The sequence below is a fragment of the Cynocephalus volans genome, chromosome 6 (genome assembly GCF_027409185.1).
Source record: "Cynocephalus volans isolate mCynVol1 chromosome 6, mCynVol1.pri, whole genome shotgun sequence".
Classification (NCBI taxonomy): Eukaryota; Metazoa; Chordata; class Mammalia; order Dermoptera; family Cynocephalidae; genus Cynocephalus; species Cynocephalus volans.
Genome location: NC_084465.1, coordinates 95036255 through 95053222, shown reverse-complemented (window position 1 = coordinate 95053222; position 16968 = coordinate 95036255).

Below are 16968 nucleotides of genomic sequence, written 5' to 3'. Positions count from 1 at the left end.
ATGGTGTGGCCTCGGCAGAGCAGATTCTTCTTTGATGCTAGGCCATCCACATGGATGTAGCTTAAAAAAGGAGATCCGCAGCTGTTCCAGATTAGCTTACTAGAGGTCTGAATATGGTGTAGGGATGAAGATTCATCTAATAATAAAGCATTATTTTTCTGTACTTGCCTTCTCAGGGGCCTTAAAGAAAAAAGGGTTGACTATGCCAAAGCAGAAATCAATTATTTTTCATTAATATTTTACCCTATTTGCTCATGGTATCATGTTCATGGATAGGAAGGTACAGAATTGTAAAGATGCTCCCCAAATTTACCTATAAGTTTAATGAAATCTCAATAACTATGCCAACCAATTATTATTTTTATCTTAAAAATATGATCAAATTGTTTATCTTGAAAAATAAATGTAAAAGAACGTCTAGAAACTATAGGAAAAAAATAATAAGGGAATTGCATTAAAAGTTATAGCACATACTCTAAATCTACAGTAATTAAAACTGTGGTAACGGCCCAGCAATAGGCAAATAGATCAATGTGTGGAACGAAAGGCCTATAAATTGCATTTAATGTGGACATTTAATATATGACAACAGAGAGCATTTAGAATTAATGAGAAATGAAACAACAAATATCATCACTGTTACATTCAGATAACAGTTTGGGAAAAATAGGTTAAATAACTGTGTTAGTCTGTTTTCTGTTGCTTATAACAGAACACCTGAAACTGGGTAATTTATAAAGAAATAGAATTTATTTCTTACAGTTTGGGAAGCTGGAAAGTCCAAGTTTGAGGGGTACATCTGGTGAGGGCTTCTTCTTGGTGGATGCTCTTGGCAGAGTCTGAGGTGGTGCAAAGTATCATGTGGGTAGGGCTAAGCAAGAGGATTTCACAGGCTCACTTGCTCTCCTTTTAAAGCCACCAGTCTACTCTCTGATAACCCCTTAAGCCATTAACCCATGAATGGATTAATTCATTCACAAGGGCACAGTCCTCCCAATCCAATCACCCCTCAAAGGCCTCACCTTTTAAACACCTAATTGGGGATTAAGTTCCAACATGAGCTTGGGAGAACATTCAAACTGCAGCAATAACTAGCACTGTAGTAAAAAATAAATTCCAAATCGTTTAAGGATTTAGACAAACAAACCCTGTAAATTGCAGGAGAAAAAGAGAGAAGATTTTACAATCTTGAAGCAAGAATGATCTTCCTCGGCATGTTGCCAAGGCCTGAATATATAAAAGGAAGGAATGAAGAGATTTGACTCAACACAAATTGAAAACATATGAATGGAAAAAGGGGCCACAAATAAAGGTGAAAGTCAAGTGAGAAACTGGGAAATATATGTATAAAAGGGGTTAATGCCCATAATATATTAAAGATATTAAAATGAAAAAAAGAAAAACCCAATACAAAAAGGGTTAAGTATTATGCAGGCAAATCACAGTCTGGGATAGAGGGGAAAGGTAAGGCCACAGGTTTGTTTGTAAGTTTCCCCAGGTGTTTCTTATGAGGTCCCCATTCTCCATCAAGTGAGACTCTCAGGGAAGAAATAAATTATTCCCTTCATCCATTTGACAAATGCTTCTTATTTACATTCAAAGTCGTCAAAGACAGTTGACACATTGTCATGACTTCCTTTATAACCCTGATGCTGAGGATTTACTATTCTCTTTTCCCTAGATTCCAGGTCTGTTGTTACTAAATATCTCATGGATATTAAGTTTGAAATATCTTGTAATCACTTAAAATGTTCAAAATTCAATTCATCATTAAGAGAATCATTTCCATGAGTTTTCTATAAGCAAACTTAGGGTTCCATCTGTATTAGTTATTTATTGCTGCTTAACAAATTACCCCAAAACTTAGCAGCTGGGACTACATTCCACTTTAACCACTGAAAGTTTAGCACCCACACTGAGATATGCTGTAAGTGTAAAACACACACTAGATTTTGAACACTTAGCATTAGAAAATCATTTTTGTACTGATTTCAGTACAAAATTTTAAATTACACATGTGACTTGTATTATATTTCTGTTGGACAGTGTTAGTTTGGATTATATAATTTCTTTAGTTATCTTCTTTCCTTAAAATTCCTATATGCTAAACAATCCTTATAATTTTTCATCTCCCAATGTTTTTATAACCTTCCCAGCTGCTATACGTGTTGTGTTTCCAGAACCATTGACCTAATGATCTCCAAGATGAAGACATTTGTACAACAGTGAAAACAATTTGGAAATAAAGTCTTTGTTTTAGATTTCTGTGCACTTCTCTAGAAACTCTCAGTTCACAGCTGAACACCAACAGGAAGTTCTTGTAATATTGAGAAGTTGTGACGGTATTTGTCACAGTGTATAATTTGTACTTGATGCTTCCCTTTTAAATTGTCTATGGATTTTGAGAATCATGTGCTTGAAATTTGAGCAAATTACCGGTAAATGGTGTCCTAAAACTTTTCTACAACTAAGACTTCTAGGCTAGCTTCACTTTTCTTAAGACCATAAACTTCATGTTACCTGATACTGAATAACTATATGTTTAGTGGTTACAAAATTAAACTCACTCCACTCTCAGATGTGGATATTGTCGGTGTTCTTCATGTGTCCACCATGAAATCTGTGCTTGTGAACACATACATGTTACTTTCTTCTTATTTCCCAGCTTGGGCAGGGTCAAGTGGCCCCTTGTGCCGCTTTGGCCCCACCTTGGTTCTTTGTAATGGCCTTGCTATCTGCCATACCCCCCATCTAGTTCTTGGGCCTGGGTAGTTCACCCTGCATGCTCTGTGGAGGGTTCGCTCTCCTGTTAGTATGGTGGGCCCCATGGCAGGCTTTCTGGATCTCCACTCATCCGCCTACCATCCTCTCCACTCCTCCCTCCATAGGAGAATGTGAAACCTTCTGGGTTGTCCACCTGAGAGCTACGGAGGTGGGTCTGTCTTTTGGCCAGACTCCTTTCATACTGCAGGGCCTGTTTAGTGGATTCCTCCCAGGGAACCAAATGGGAAGGAGGGCAGGTGCCCTGTTGCCTTCAACCTTCCCCTCAGCTTACCTAATACCTTTTCTCTGCCAGTCCCTTGGTCAAATGCTGCAGAAGGGACACCAGGACCCATGTGTCCCACCTCCTCTTGCCTTTCCTGACTTTCTCCTCTAATTGCCCATGCCCCCTCCCCAACCCCCAACCCCAAATCACTCTCACTGTCCTCTCCTTCTGACTGGATGAAAAGGGCTTTTGTTTCATGCTCCCTTTCACTCTAGATTTTATCTCCTTTATGTCACATGTTTCTCCTTCACAACCCCAGCATTATATCTGAGCCTTAATGTAGTTGGGGATGGCAGGAACTGACTCCTAAGAGTAGTTTAATCAGTAAAGATTTTTAAAATATTGTACATGAACCAAATGTATTTTCACATAGATAAATATATTTTTCTAAAGAGTGTTAGAAACAGAAATGCTACTTTGAACATTTTTTGGGGGAAGGAAAGATAAGAAGTTATGTCCAAAATAGGATTAAATAAACTTTTAAATATCTTCTTAGTATTCTCAGATGTGTGGTAGCTTATATAAAAATTGCTTCTCTTGGTCAGTAGTATTTTATAGCCTCTTCACTGCATGAGGTCACAGCTTGCCTAAAGAAGCAAAACCTTTCTTTTCAGTTTAGAAAACTAGATATTCACCTCATCTAAATGGGCTTTCTTTATCCCCTACAGATATAATTATAATAAGATCTCATTCTCTGCTTTTGCTAAGTTGAAACTAAAATTGTGGGTCTAATGTATGTCTACTTCTCCCTCAATTGTTCCCAGAACTTTCTTTTTCTATGAAAAGGGTTCTAGGGCAGGGATGGAATATACATGATTGTTCATAATTTAGGCTGTGATCTCCCTTTTTAGATTCTATTTTCTCTGATTCTCTCCTAGTTTACGAACACACACAAACAAACACGTCTGTCTAGGTTTGGCTGAAATCTTCCATCAAAAAAAGAAGTTAATCTTGTCTCTCAGCATCTACTAAAAATATCAGGGCTTAAAAAATCTTTCTTGTTTCTCATAACATTAAAATTTATTTGAAATGAAACAATAGTTTTCTAAAGTTAAAATCAGCCCAGCACCAATATCACAGATTGAAATGAGACAATAGCTAATATTCAGACAGTATCTAGAAAATGGTTTGCTGAAAAGTGCTCCAGATTGAGAATCATGAAAAAAGGGGCATAGTATACCCCTGCCATTGTTATGTATGTATCTTTGAGCAGCTCATGTCATTTCTCTGGGCTCCAAATTTCTCCCTCTGTAAAATATGGAGTTACATTAACTTTTCTTCTAAGATCTTTACTTTGATAAAAATCTGTGATTCTAAAATCTAGAGGAAAGTGACCACATACACTGAAAAAACATTTCTGCCAGCTACCCCCACTTCTAACTGAAGGCATAAATGTAGAGGTCAAGAAGGTTTTTCCAGGGCTGCAGACATCTCACCAAAAAAAAAAAAAAAAAAGACCCATATTTTTATTTTGCACTGGGCCCTGTAATTTAGGTAGCTGGTCCTGGTTTTGCAGGCTCTCCTTTCCCTAGGTTGTAGGGGAGGGGCAGGAAAGCAGAGAGCAAGCAAGCAGAATCCTTTGAAGAACTCTCAGGGTGGCCCTAGGACCATATGTCCAAACCTCCTTCCAAGACATTCATACATGCTTGGAGGGCACAGGGATCAGTGGACATACAAACTCAGGAAACAGCATTATAAAGCCCCACCTGCAGACTTACAGGGTATATCAACACAGTAAAAGTTCTGGGACATCTCCCCAGTAAATAAGATACCAGCTTAATTTTGTTTAATGCTTGAATAAACAACTGCATTTATGCAGGGGAAGATTTATTTTCTGACCCACCTCTTAATACCCTGGAACAATTTTCCTTAACACTCATTTGTAAAGTGCTGCCCCAGAAACTCAGGAAGAATTGGACATACCTCTGAGACCTGGGTGTAGGAATCTAAGAGCCTAGCGCTGACTTCTTCCCCGCACCCCTTCCAGAAGTGACAGGCAGCAAGTCATTAGGTTGCCGTGCTATTTGGGAACTTAAAAAGAGCTGATACAGTCTACTTCAGATGTAGACAAAAAAAGGGAGGTCTTTCAAGGTTAAATCATTGTTTTATTTATTTATTTTTGGCATAAAATTAGGCAAATCATTGCTGATAATCTTTTTAAAAAATCTGAATGAGTTGGAACTCATTTGCCACTCTTAACTTTTACTCTTCTCTGCATCATTAATTATTAATTCACTAACAAGAGGCACTAGGATATTTTACTTTCTTCCACAACTACAAAGTCCCTTTCAAAAATAGTTAAATCATTGTTTTAAAGCAACAAGAGCTTGTAGCAGCTCTGTCAAGAGTTAAATACATGCAATAATGGTAACAGTTAATTGAATATTTACTATTTATTGAATATTTACTGAATATTTACTATTTATTGAATATTTACTATTGAGTATTTACTATTCTGGGGGCTGCATTGTACCATTTTACCCTCACACAAACTATGGAGTAGATACTTAATCTGGATATAGGGAGTAGATACCTGTGATGCTTAATGTTATGGGCCAACTTAGCTAAGGTACGCTGCCTAGTTGTTTGGTCAAACACCCGTCTAAATGTTGCTGTGAAGGTTCTTTTTAAAGATGAGATTAAGGGCCGACCCCGTGGCGCACTCGGGAGAGTGCGGCGCTGGGAGCGCGGCGACGCTCCCGCCGGGGGTTCGGATCCTATACGGGAATGGCCAGGTGCACTCACTGGCTGAGTGCAGGTCACGAAAAAACACACACATAAAGATGAGATTAACTTTTAAATCAGTAAACTTCGAGTAAAGAAGAATACCCTCCATTACGTGCGCAGACCTCATCCAATAGCTGAAGGCCTTAAGAGCAAGGACTGAAATTTCCTGAAGAAGAAGGAATTCTTCTCAACATAGAAACTTCAACAAAGAAACTCTGCCTGAGTTTCCAGCCTGCTGCTCTCAAGACTGCAACATCATGCGCCAGCTCAGTTGGTTAGAGTGTGGTGCCGATAACACCAAGCTCCAGGGTTTGATCCCCATACTGGACGGCTGCCAAAACAACAACAACAACAACAACAACAACAACAAGACTGCAACATCGACTATTGCCCAAATTTCCAGCCTGCTGGCCTGCCTACAAATTTCAGACTTAACAGTGCCCATTATCACTTATGATACATCCTTCAAGTAATCAATCTCTCTCTCTCTTTCTCTCTCTCCCTCTTTCACCTCCTCCCTTCCCCATTCTCTGTCTCTCTCCTTCCCTCTATCTGTTGTATTGTGGGTGTTGATTCTTTATCTCTGGAGAATGCTGACTAATACAATACCCATGCTGGGTATTCTGTTTGCCCCTCCAGGTCTACTCTCTACTTTCTTCTGCCCTGTCTATAACTGTTAAACTGCATCAATTTGTTTTCTTGCTCTTTAGCTTCTTGCTGGGTTGGGCCAATGAGAGGTAGTGGCAGGAGGTCAGAAGTCAGGAGGAGTGAGGTTAGGGTGTGGATTGTCTTGGGTCTGTCCCTGTTGGGCTGCGGGCTGGCAGTGGCTGTGTTCCTTTACCTAAGGCTGGAGCTCCCGTTCAGTGGCCTGTCCTGCAGCTACAGCCACAATGGCAGCTACAGCCTCAGCTCTCTTGGGTTTCTGTAGCCACTCCCTCCCCTCACTTTTCAGGCCTAGGTTGGTGGGGACTCTCCCACTGTTGCTAGCCCTTGACCTCCCATCCCTGCCCCTGTATGCTTTACTGTTCCTCATAGTTTTCCCTTAATCCTGCCTATAGTTCTGTACATCATCCTCAGTTTCCCTGTTTGAGTGTGCCATCTGTTTCCTGCCAGAACCTTGAGTAATTCAATGCCCTTTTAATTCTCATTTACTCTTTCCAAACTAGTGTCTCTAGTGTCTCCATTTGCAAAATGGGATCAGTACAAAAATTCCTGTGATGGTTAATTTTATGTGTCAACTTAACTGGGCCACAGGATGTCCAGATATTTAATTAAATGTTATTTCTGGGTGTGTCTGTGAGGGTGTTTAGAGATTAGCCTTAGAATTGGTGGACTGAGTAAAGACCGTCTGCCTTCCCCAGTGTGAGTGGGCGACATCCAATCTGCTGAAGACCTGAATACAACAAAAAGACAGAGGAAGGTTGTTTTTCTCTCTTTCTGCCTGACAGCTTAAGCTGGGACATCGCATTGATCTTCCCCTGCCCTCCATGCTGCTGGTTCTCAGGCATTCAAACTATGATTGGAATCTACCCTGTTCCTCTTCAGCTCTCAGGCCTTTGAAATACACCACTGGCTTCTTGGTTCTTCAGCTTGCAGATGGCAGATTGTGGGACTTCTCAGCTTCCATGATCATGAGGCCAATGCCTTCTGATAAATATCTTTTCATATTTATAAAATCTCTGATTAGTTGTGTTTCTCTGGAGAACACTGACTAATACAACTCCTCATAAAGTTCTAGTTAGCACTCAATAAATATTAGCCATTGCTATTATTTGCCACAGATGGACACGACCTTAACGAAGATAGGAATTCCTCCTTCACAGGGTTGCTGTAGAATTGCTTGGCTAAGAGGCGCACAGTACCTGGTATACACGGGCTGCTCAATATATGATCAATATGTGGCACTAAACTGCAACCACATCTGCTGTTCTTTTCCAGCGCCACACTCTGAATTCTCTTGAATTCTATGTGAGCAGAATTTTGAGTCCAGAGCAGGTGAGGGATGGTGAGAGGCACTTTGCATATGTTATCTCATGTAAATGTCACAACAGGACTAAGGTGAATTATTCCAGTTTTACAGCTGAGGAAGCTGAGGGCTGAGGATTTAAGTAACTTATCTAAGGCTAGTACTACACCTGGTAGTGATGATTCCAACCCAGATGGAATATGTCTGATTCCATATTTATTTGAGCCAAAGAAGACATGCTATAGAGCTAATGTTCAGTTGGTCAGCACTGGTACTATAGGTCCTACCGTTAACATAATGAAATATTTCCCCCGGTGAATGGCTGCTGCCCCAAGTCTCTCGACTGTGGCCACACCTTATCAGTTATCAGTTATTACTTTTCAGAATATCACTCCTAGAATGAAATCCAGTAGAGGAACTGGAGAATCACATCTCAGAGGAGTAAAGAATAAGCAAACCTTAGAGAAGTCCAGGAATAAGGGTGACCTGGCACTTTCACAACATTGCAGAAAATACTCTTCATTTCTGTGCCTGTCCCATGGCTGATTTCCTTGGAGGGATGAGCCTCTGAGGGAGCTTTAGAGGGAAGGTGTGGAGGGATGGGATTTGTCTGTCTCCATAGTCCAGAAATCCCAGCCCTGCTTCTGGCCATCCTCATTCAAACCTTAATTGCTCCTCTATTCTGACCCTCAAGTCTCTGTAGACCTTTTAGAAGAATATGACAGAAAAAACAGTTGTGAATGCTGTTCAAGGTGGTGAGGGGGAAGGCCAGCTTCTTCCCAGTCTTCTGGGTTTCCAGTCAGTTCGGCCAGGTCCCCACGGTTTACCTGAAAGAGGTAGACTTGTGGCTCACCAAGAGCATGAAGGCTGCTCCTAATGTCTGTGTTGCTGAGCTGACAGCCTCCTTCATCTTCACCTGTGGAGTCACCCTGTCTCCTTGGGGTCACGCTGTCCATTTCTGAAGGAGGTTGGGCTGTCAGCCCTTTCCTAATGGCTGAGGGAGAGTTTGAAGATTAGTGGGAGAAAGTCTGCAGAATAGATAGTTACTATGGCCTGAATGTTTGTGTCACCCAAAATTTATACATTGAAATCTAATCACCAGTAGGATGGAATTAGGAGGTGAGACAGTTGGGAGGTGAATAGGTCATGAGGGCAGAACCTTCACGGGATTAGTGCTCTCATAAAAGAGGCACTACAGAGCTTCCTCCTTCTACCACATGAGGACACAGTGAAAAGGTGCCATTCTATGGACCAAGAAGTGAGCCTTCACCAGACACCAATCTGCCGGCACCTTGATCTTGAACTTCCCAGTCTCCAGAACTGTGAGAAATAAATTTCTGTTGTTTATAAGCTACATAGTTTATGATATTTTGTTGTAGAAGTCCAACTGGACTAAAACAATAGTGAATTAGGAAACCCAAAGTCCGGGTTCATGGGATAAAGTGGGGGGGTCCAGTGAGAGGAGGAGGCTGTGGGAAACTCATCCATAGGGGGGTTGCAGACTGAGGGCAATTCTGCTCTGTGTTTCCTTGGAGACACCTCTACAGAGCAGCAGGCTCTGTCCCTGTTCTTTCAAAATGGACTTTCCCTGGATTAATAATGATATGCTGGAGAGCTGCTTATCTCTGCCTAAAATTTTGCTTTGATAATAATATTACCTCTATATTTTAATCTAAAAAGTAGAGGGGAATTAAAAATAATTCACAAAGAAAAAGCAAGCCTCCACAATTGAAAGAGATAGAGCTAGGAGCAGAAGAAATGACAAGAAGACACTGTACTGAAAATGGTGGCCTTTAATCAGGGATTGGGCAGGAAGTTGGTGAGGCAATTCCAGAATGACAAGAACCATCCTGAACTGTCTAATGAAATCTTTGTCAAGGTTTTCAATACTCCAGTGCCCTTTAAAAACTGCTTTCCTCTCTGCCCTTGTGTTTTTGTCCAGGCTTAGAAGTGAAAATAAAATAATCGAAAGCGAAATGCTGGTGCTGTTAACTTTTTCTCAAAGGGAAGACGGTTACACAGGAAACATCTACTCTCAACGACAGCAACCCTCTTCAGGGTAGCAGCTGTTCCCTCTATGACAGGAACCAGTGACCAGCAGCAAAGGGAGAGTAGGACAGATGCACATAACCCGTCTCACACTCACCCTGGGGCCTGCGCCCATCCTGAAGATTAGCACCGTACAAATTGTTAGCTTTGTGCTTTGTAATTGCCAGTAATTGCGAATTTGAGTAATTTATCCGTAGGTATGATAAGAGACAATTCTACTTTTCTGCTATAACATCCTCTTTGCTTATAATAAAGAAATCAAAAATGTACACAGATCATTTAAACTTATTGAGTTTTCTTTCTGTGTAAGTCAATGAATGCCTATGTTAGTTCAACTGCTAGTAGAAATCTCCCCTTAAAACAACAGAACACAGAAGATGGAAATGGTATTTTATTAGGAATATTTGCTGTAGAAAAATAATACAATGTTGCTTTTAAAGAAACAATACCATCTGTAAGTTCTTATCTGAAAATGGTTCTGGTGAAAAACTAAACCCATCAAAACTCTCTGAGGTGTGTATCAGAGGTTTTTTCTCCTGAATTAGTTACCTAAAACTTTTTTCCAAGTAAATTCTCTGAATTTGAAAGGGTGACGGGCCATGTGCTCATCACTTGTGAGGTCTCCTTCACTGGAGTCTGGAACATGTCAGGTGTCCTGTTAAATGAAAATATTTGAAATGCAGTTCACATATTGTTTACACATGCAAACAGCCAACAAGCAAATGATGGGAAATAATTACAGATTACTCCCTGGAATTGCTTGTAGACAGAGCCTGAGAGATGAAGATCATTTCATGAATAATGCACTCATATTTTTTTAAAAAGAGAGCAACAAGAAGATAAGTGTATATAGCTTCTCATCTTTCTCTTCTTCTGTAAAGGAAAACAAGTGAAGAAAGTTGACATATGTCATCTTCCAGCTTAGTCCCCAGACCAGAGCTGTTGCAGGAGGACAGAAGCTGGTCATTGGTGCCCCAATCTCAGGTCTCCCCTCCAGGCATCCAGAAACCTAGTGCCCTCAGGCTGTCTTCTAAAAGTCCTGGCTCCCGCAGTTCTGCATTTTATGTAAAAATAAAATGTCTCCACATATTAGAAAATGACATAGGACAGCCCATTTTTAGTTTTGTCAAGCAATTTATTATTGAAAAACAACAAATATCATAATGTTTCCATTTTAACAACAACAAACACAGTAGTACTGATAATCTCAAAAAAAGAAAAAAAAAAAAGAAAAAGAAAAAATAGTACTTAAATGGAAGATTTAACTTTCTGAGATACTCATATTATCCCATGTTATCATTCTGGCATCAATGGATAAGAATGTTTTTTCAGCAGTCAGCTCTCTGCACAATGTGCTGGGGACGCCTGTTGTGAAGGTCCCATCCAGACCTGTCCATTCACTTAAAAATCTCTTCCTTCTACCCCTGTTCAAGCTTTACATAAAAGCCCCAAGATTTAGTCTTCAGCAGAGATTGATGCTGTGTAATGAACATCACTTACACAAGAGTGTGTATTGTCTGACTCTAGAAAAGAGAAGAAATGCTTGAGATGATACTCTGTCCCAGGCGCTGAGCAGTTAAAATTTATCTTGAAGAAATTTTTGAGTGCTTATTTTTAATGTTTAAAATACATGTTTTGCCATAGTAATACATGTATATAAATATTATATTTACACATATACACACATATCTACGTAAATGTGCATATTGGGTGGCATTTGCCCAAAGGTTTTTACTCCTGGGGCATACTGTCAAAACTTTGGCTACCACTGTCCTAGATTGTTGGGTGTGTGGGGGGGTGTTTCGTTTTTTTAAAAGATAAATATATTGATCCAAATGTGACTCTATTTGGAGAGAATTTTATGTGGGGTAGACTGAGGAGTACAGCAACTCTTCCAACGTAAAATCAGCCAGGAAATAAACCTAAGATTTCACCTAACTAGTTCAATTGTCCCCTTCCTCACAAAACGTTCACAGTGGAAACCACTGATCCAACTATGTACCATGAAATCTGAAACCTGGTCCTTGCCATAGTTTTAACCTGGTACAAGCATAAGAAAAGTCAGGTCACACTTTTACTGAAGATGGGGTTGAGTGGCAACATTGTCTCCACTGCGAAAGGTTTTAAGGAAACTTTTTCACAGTGCTTTGGAGAAACAGTAAGCTAGCTAGAGAAAAGGAGGTCTTGAAAATTTCCTCTTGAGAGTAAGTCTTTTTACTTGGAGAAGCAAATTACTTCAAATTTCTTAAAGAAGCAAAATATTGGTCAAAAACCAATTGCTCCAATTCTAGGACAATTTATTAGTACAACTGGAGAGAAAGAGGCAATTATAAGAGCTTTCTTCACTAAAAAGCAGCTTCTGGTTTTCTATACATACCCTGCTCTCCAAGGTAGATGCATATGCATTTGATGGTTCCGTTTCTGCTTCGGGCAGGACACATCTGGCTAGTTTCTTATCCACATTAAACAGGGTTGGTCTTAATATGGATGCTTCTACCAGATTTAGGCCTTGATTTAAGTGAGACCAGCAGTTGTGTTTCCCTCTGCAAATAATCATCACTTTCTTTTTCTATTGCATAATGAGTTTGTGATCCTGATTTTCTACTCTTCTGTAGAATGTTTTCTTTTTCTGATTCCACATCTAACTCTTCCTTTATTGATGTATAAAAGCTTCCTGAAGGGAGTTGTGTGTGTCTGCATATGTGTGTGTGTATTTGAGGGGCTTTTGTGTGTGTGTGTGTGTGTGTGTGTATTTGTTTTTTGTTTGGTTTGGGTTTTTTTGTTTTTGTTTTTGATATATACTCAAGGCATTCTTTGGAGGGCAAAGAATTTATTCTCCAAAAGAGCTCCCTAATGTCACCCTGGAGTTTCCTTTATAATCCCCTGCTGTGGACTTGGTTGCATTCTTGCCATCGTTTTCAGGACATTTTGAGTAATAAACTACATTAAATGTTTTCCTGCCAAGAAGATCTTCTGAGCCATCTCACACAGTACTATTTCCTTTGACTTTTTTGACATGTATCAGAGATCTTCCTGAAAATTTCCTTCAGTGAACTTTGAAAGGACATTGGAATCTCAATTTTTCTCGTGTTGGTAATGAATTGCCAAAAATGCCTAAATGAATACATAAGAAGTAAATAGTCATCTACTGGCCAGGTAGTTTGGTATCTTCTGTGGGCCTCAGTTTCCAAGTGAGTAACATCTCTCTAATGGGAAGTTCTTACAATGAGAAAGCAGTTTTTACATTTTTGCTCCAAGCACCTATATGATCAGGCCACCACTGGTTCTCCTTGACTTTCTTTTCTCTAAATCTTTACCCGTCATCTCCTGTCTCCCTTCGGCAGGATCTCAACTTGATCCCTGGGTTTTATTAATCATTGACCACCTCTAAGATCTTGTTAAAGTAAACTATATTATTATATTTAGAAATTTGTCTGAACCATTACTATAGTGCTGATCGTTATTGTTGAAATTCTGTTCTCAAGCAGCACAAATCTCTAAATTTGACCTCATAAATACTTCCTTTTATTTTATAAGGAATAGAGGCTAAAAAAATGGTTCGTGATATCTCCTTTCTAGAAGAGTTTCAATAATGAGACACCCATTTACCCTAAGGAGGGAGGATCTGTCTGTGAGGTGATCTCTACAGGGACCCTCTGTCCTGGAAATCCAGGTATTATGAGGACTACAGTCTTGGGAGTTTGAAGTTGTTAGTTACTCAAACATTTGGCAGTGGAAAGAATGATCTCTTGTATTAGATTATTAATTGCATATAAATGTAGTAATTGTATTCAGCATCTTTTGATTATCTCTATATGCTGTTAGAGGGCTGTGCTATAATTTACTGGTAATATGCCAATCTCCACCCCTTGAATTGGAGCCATTCCTGCATGGGAGTCCACGTGCACCTCCATATCTTTTCTAACCTTAGTTTACTCTTACTTTTCCACCTTGTATTCAAGTGACCCTGTCCTGCCATGTTTAGTGTTGGTTTCTGGGTCAACTCTGGGGATGGCTTTTTAGGTCCCATTTCTCTCCTCTTTGTCGCCATCATGTATGTCGGTCACACATGAAATTTATGTAAAGAGATGGAGACTTTTTAATCCTCACAAACTTATTATTCCAAGGGATCTAATTCAGCAGCTTTCAGTGTTTTTTAGCCTGCTGACTGACTTTTAAAATTCCACTCATTCTGCAGCACAATTTATTCATATTCTTGTTAAATAAATTGATAAGGAAAGACCTAAGAGATTAATAGATAATTAGGCAAATGGCACAGAACTTCTATTGACCAAATGTCAAAAAGATGGAAAGTTTAAGAAGATAAGGGAAATCGTTCAAACTTACTAGTAATTTTAAAATTCAAATTGGACAATATTCCATCTTTGCGTTATCACATTAGCAGAGAAATTTCACATGAGGCTGTGCAGGCAGTGAAAGGCTTCTCAGGCATGGAACTGAGTGGAGAAGGCGTCACAGCTCTTTTGGAAAATGAGCAATTTGATGGTATGAAGCACATGCTGCTTGATCCAGCAACTAGATTTTGGGAACATAAGAACATAAGAACTAAGAACATAATCCGTAATACCCAAACGAGGTTTTTCTCAAGATGTTCATCACAGCATTATTTGTTATAATAATAATGTTAGAAAAGAAGTAAAAGTTCAAACACAAGAAAACAGGAGAGGTTATCAAAGCGATACAAGTATTTACTAAAAGTGAATTAGAAAACGTTTATGTCAGAAAGCTAAATGAAAACATAAGAACTGAAATGGTGTGTGTATACACATACGTGTAATGATTATTCAAACGATTAAAACTATGATTCTACGATCCAACAGCCTGGGCCAGAGCACACGGAACAGGGAGAAGTCCTGCACAGGAAGTGAAAGCTCAACAGCGATCACACTCCCTGTGGTACGTGATCCACCAGCCCAGCAGAGTCCAAGCTGACCAGAAAGGTGGCTCCCCGGAGAAGCCCAAGACCCGAGGCAACCACACACACAAGGCACTAGAGGCCAACTGAGCAGCCACGGAGGTAGCCATACGAAATTGGCAACCACAGCAACATCCTAGTTAGTCATTAGCCTCAAACCGGTGGACTGTGAAACCCCCTACCACAATGAATAAACATCAAAAAAAAGATACCAGAAATACAAAAAATCAAGAAAGTACACCACCAAAAGTTAATAAATCTCAAACTCTAGATCCTATAGAACAAGAAGCCCTTGAAATGACTGACAAGGAATTTCGAGTGATAATTCTAAGGAAACTGAATGAGATACAAGAAAACACAGCTAGACATCATGATGAAATGAGGAAAAGTATACAGGATCTGAAAGACGAAATGTACAAAGAAATCAATGTCCTGAAAAAAAATGTAGCAGAACTTGCTGAACTGAAGAAGTTATTCAGCGAAATAAAAAACACAACGGAGAGTTTAACCAGCAGGCTTGTCGAAGTTGAAGAGAGAACCTCTGAACTTGAAGATGGGCTGTTTGAAATAACACAAGCAGACAAAAAGAAAGAAAAAAGAATCAAGGACATGGAAGAAAATCTGAGAGAGATATCAGACAACCTTAAGCACTCAAATATCCGAGTCATGGGTATTCCAGAAAGGGAGGAAAATGGAGATTCTATTGAAAACATATTCAAAAAAATAGTGGCAGAAAACTTCCCAGGTATAGGAAAAGTCACAGATCTTCAGATCCAGGAAGCTCAACTATCTCCAAACGTATTCAACCCAAAAAGGCCTTCTCCAAGACATGTCATAGTCAAATTGGCAAAACTCAGAGACAAAGAGAGAATCTTAAAAGCTGCAAGAGAGAAGCGTCAAACCACCTATAAGGGAGCCCCAATCAGGCTAACATCAGACTTTTCATCACAAACCCTAAAAGCTAGAAAGGAATGGGATGATATTTTCAAAATACTAAAAGACAAAGATTGCCAGCCAAGAATACTTTACCCTGCAAGGCTATCCTTCCGAAATGAAGGGCAAATAGTATATTTCTCAGACAAACAAAAACTGCGGGAGTTCACTACCACACGACCACCCTTACAAGAAATCCTCAAGGGAGTACTGGGTTTGGTTCCTGAAAAATAACTACCACTGCCATAAAAACCCAAGAAAAATCAATACCCACTAGTATAATAAAAATGGCATTCATGAAGAGAAAACAAGCAAACAAAAACGCTATCTACAACCTAAGGAACCAACAAACACAGAAACCAAACAGTAAATCAGAAAGCAAGGAACAAAAGACACCTAAGACAACCAAACAACCAACAAAATGCTAGGAATAAATCAACACCTTTCAATAACAACTCTTAATGTAAAAGGCTTAAATTCCCCAATCAAAAGACACAGACTGGCTGACTGGATCAAAAAGGAGGACCCAACTATATGCTGCCTACAAGAGACCCACCTCACCCATAAAGATTCACACAGACTAAGAGTGAAAGGATGGAAAAAGATTTACCATGCAAACAAAAAAGAAAAACGAGCTGGAGTAGCTATTCTTATATCTGACAAAATAGACTTTAAATTAAAAACCATAAAAAGAGACAATGAGGGACACTACTTAATGATAAAAGGACTGATCCATCAAGAAGACATAACAATCATAAATATGTACGCACCCAATGTTGGAGCAGCCAGATTTATAAAACAAACTCTATTAGACCTAAAGAAGGAAATAGACACTAATACCATAATAACAGGGGACCTGAACACCCCACTGTCAATATTAGACAGATCATCTAGGCAAAGAATCAGTAGAGAAACACAAGATCTAAACAAGACTCTAGACCAATTGGAATTGGCAGATATCTACAGAACATTCCACCCAACAACCTCAGACTATTCATTCTTCTCATCAGCACATGGATCATTCTCCAGGATAGATCACATATTAGGTCACAAATCAAGTCTCAACAAATTCAAAAAAATTGGAATTATCCCATGTATCTTCTCAGACCACAATGGATTAAAACTAGAAATTAATAACAAACGAAACTCTGGAAACTATACAAACACATGGAAATTAAACAGCATTCTACTCAATGACATATGGGTCCAAGAAGAAATCAAGCAGAAAATCAAAAAATTTATTGAAACTAATGAAAACAATGATACATCATACCAAAACCTGTGGGATACTGCAAAAGCAGTATTGAGGGG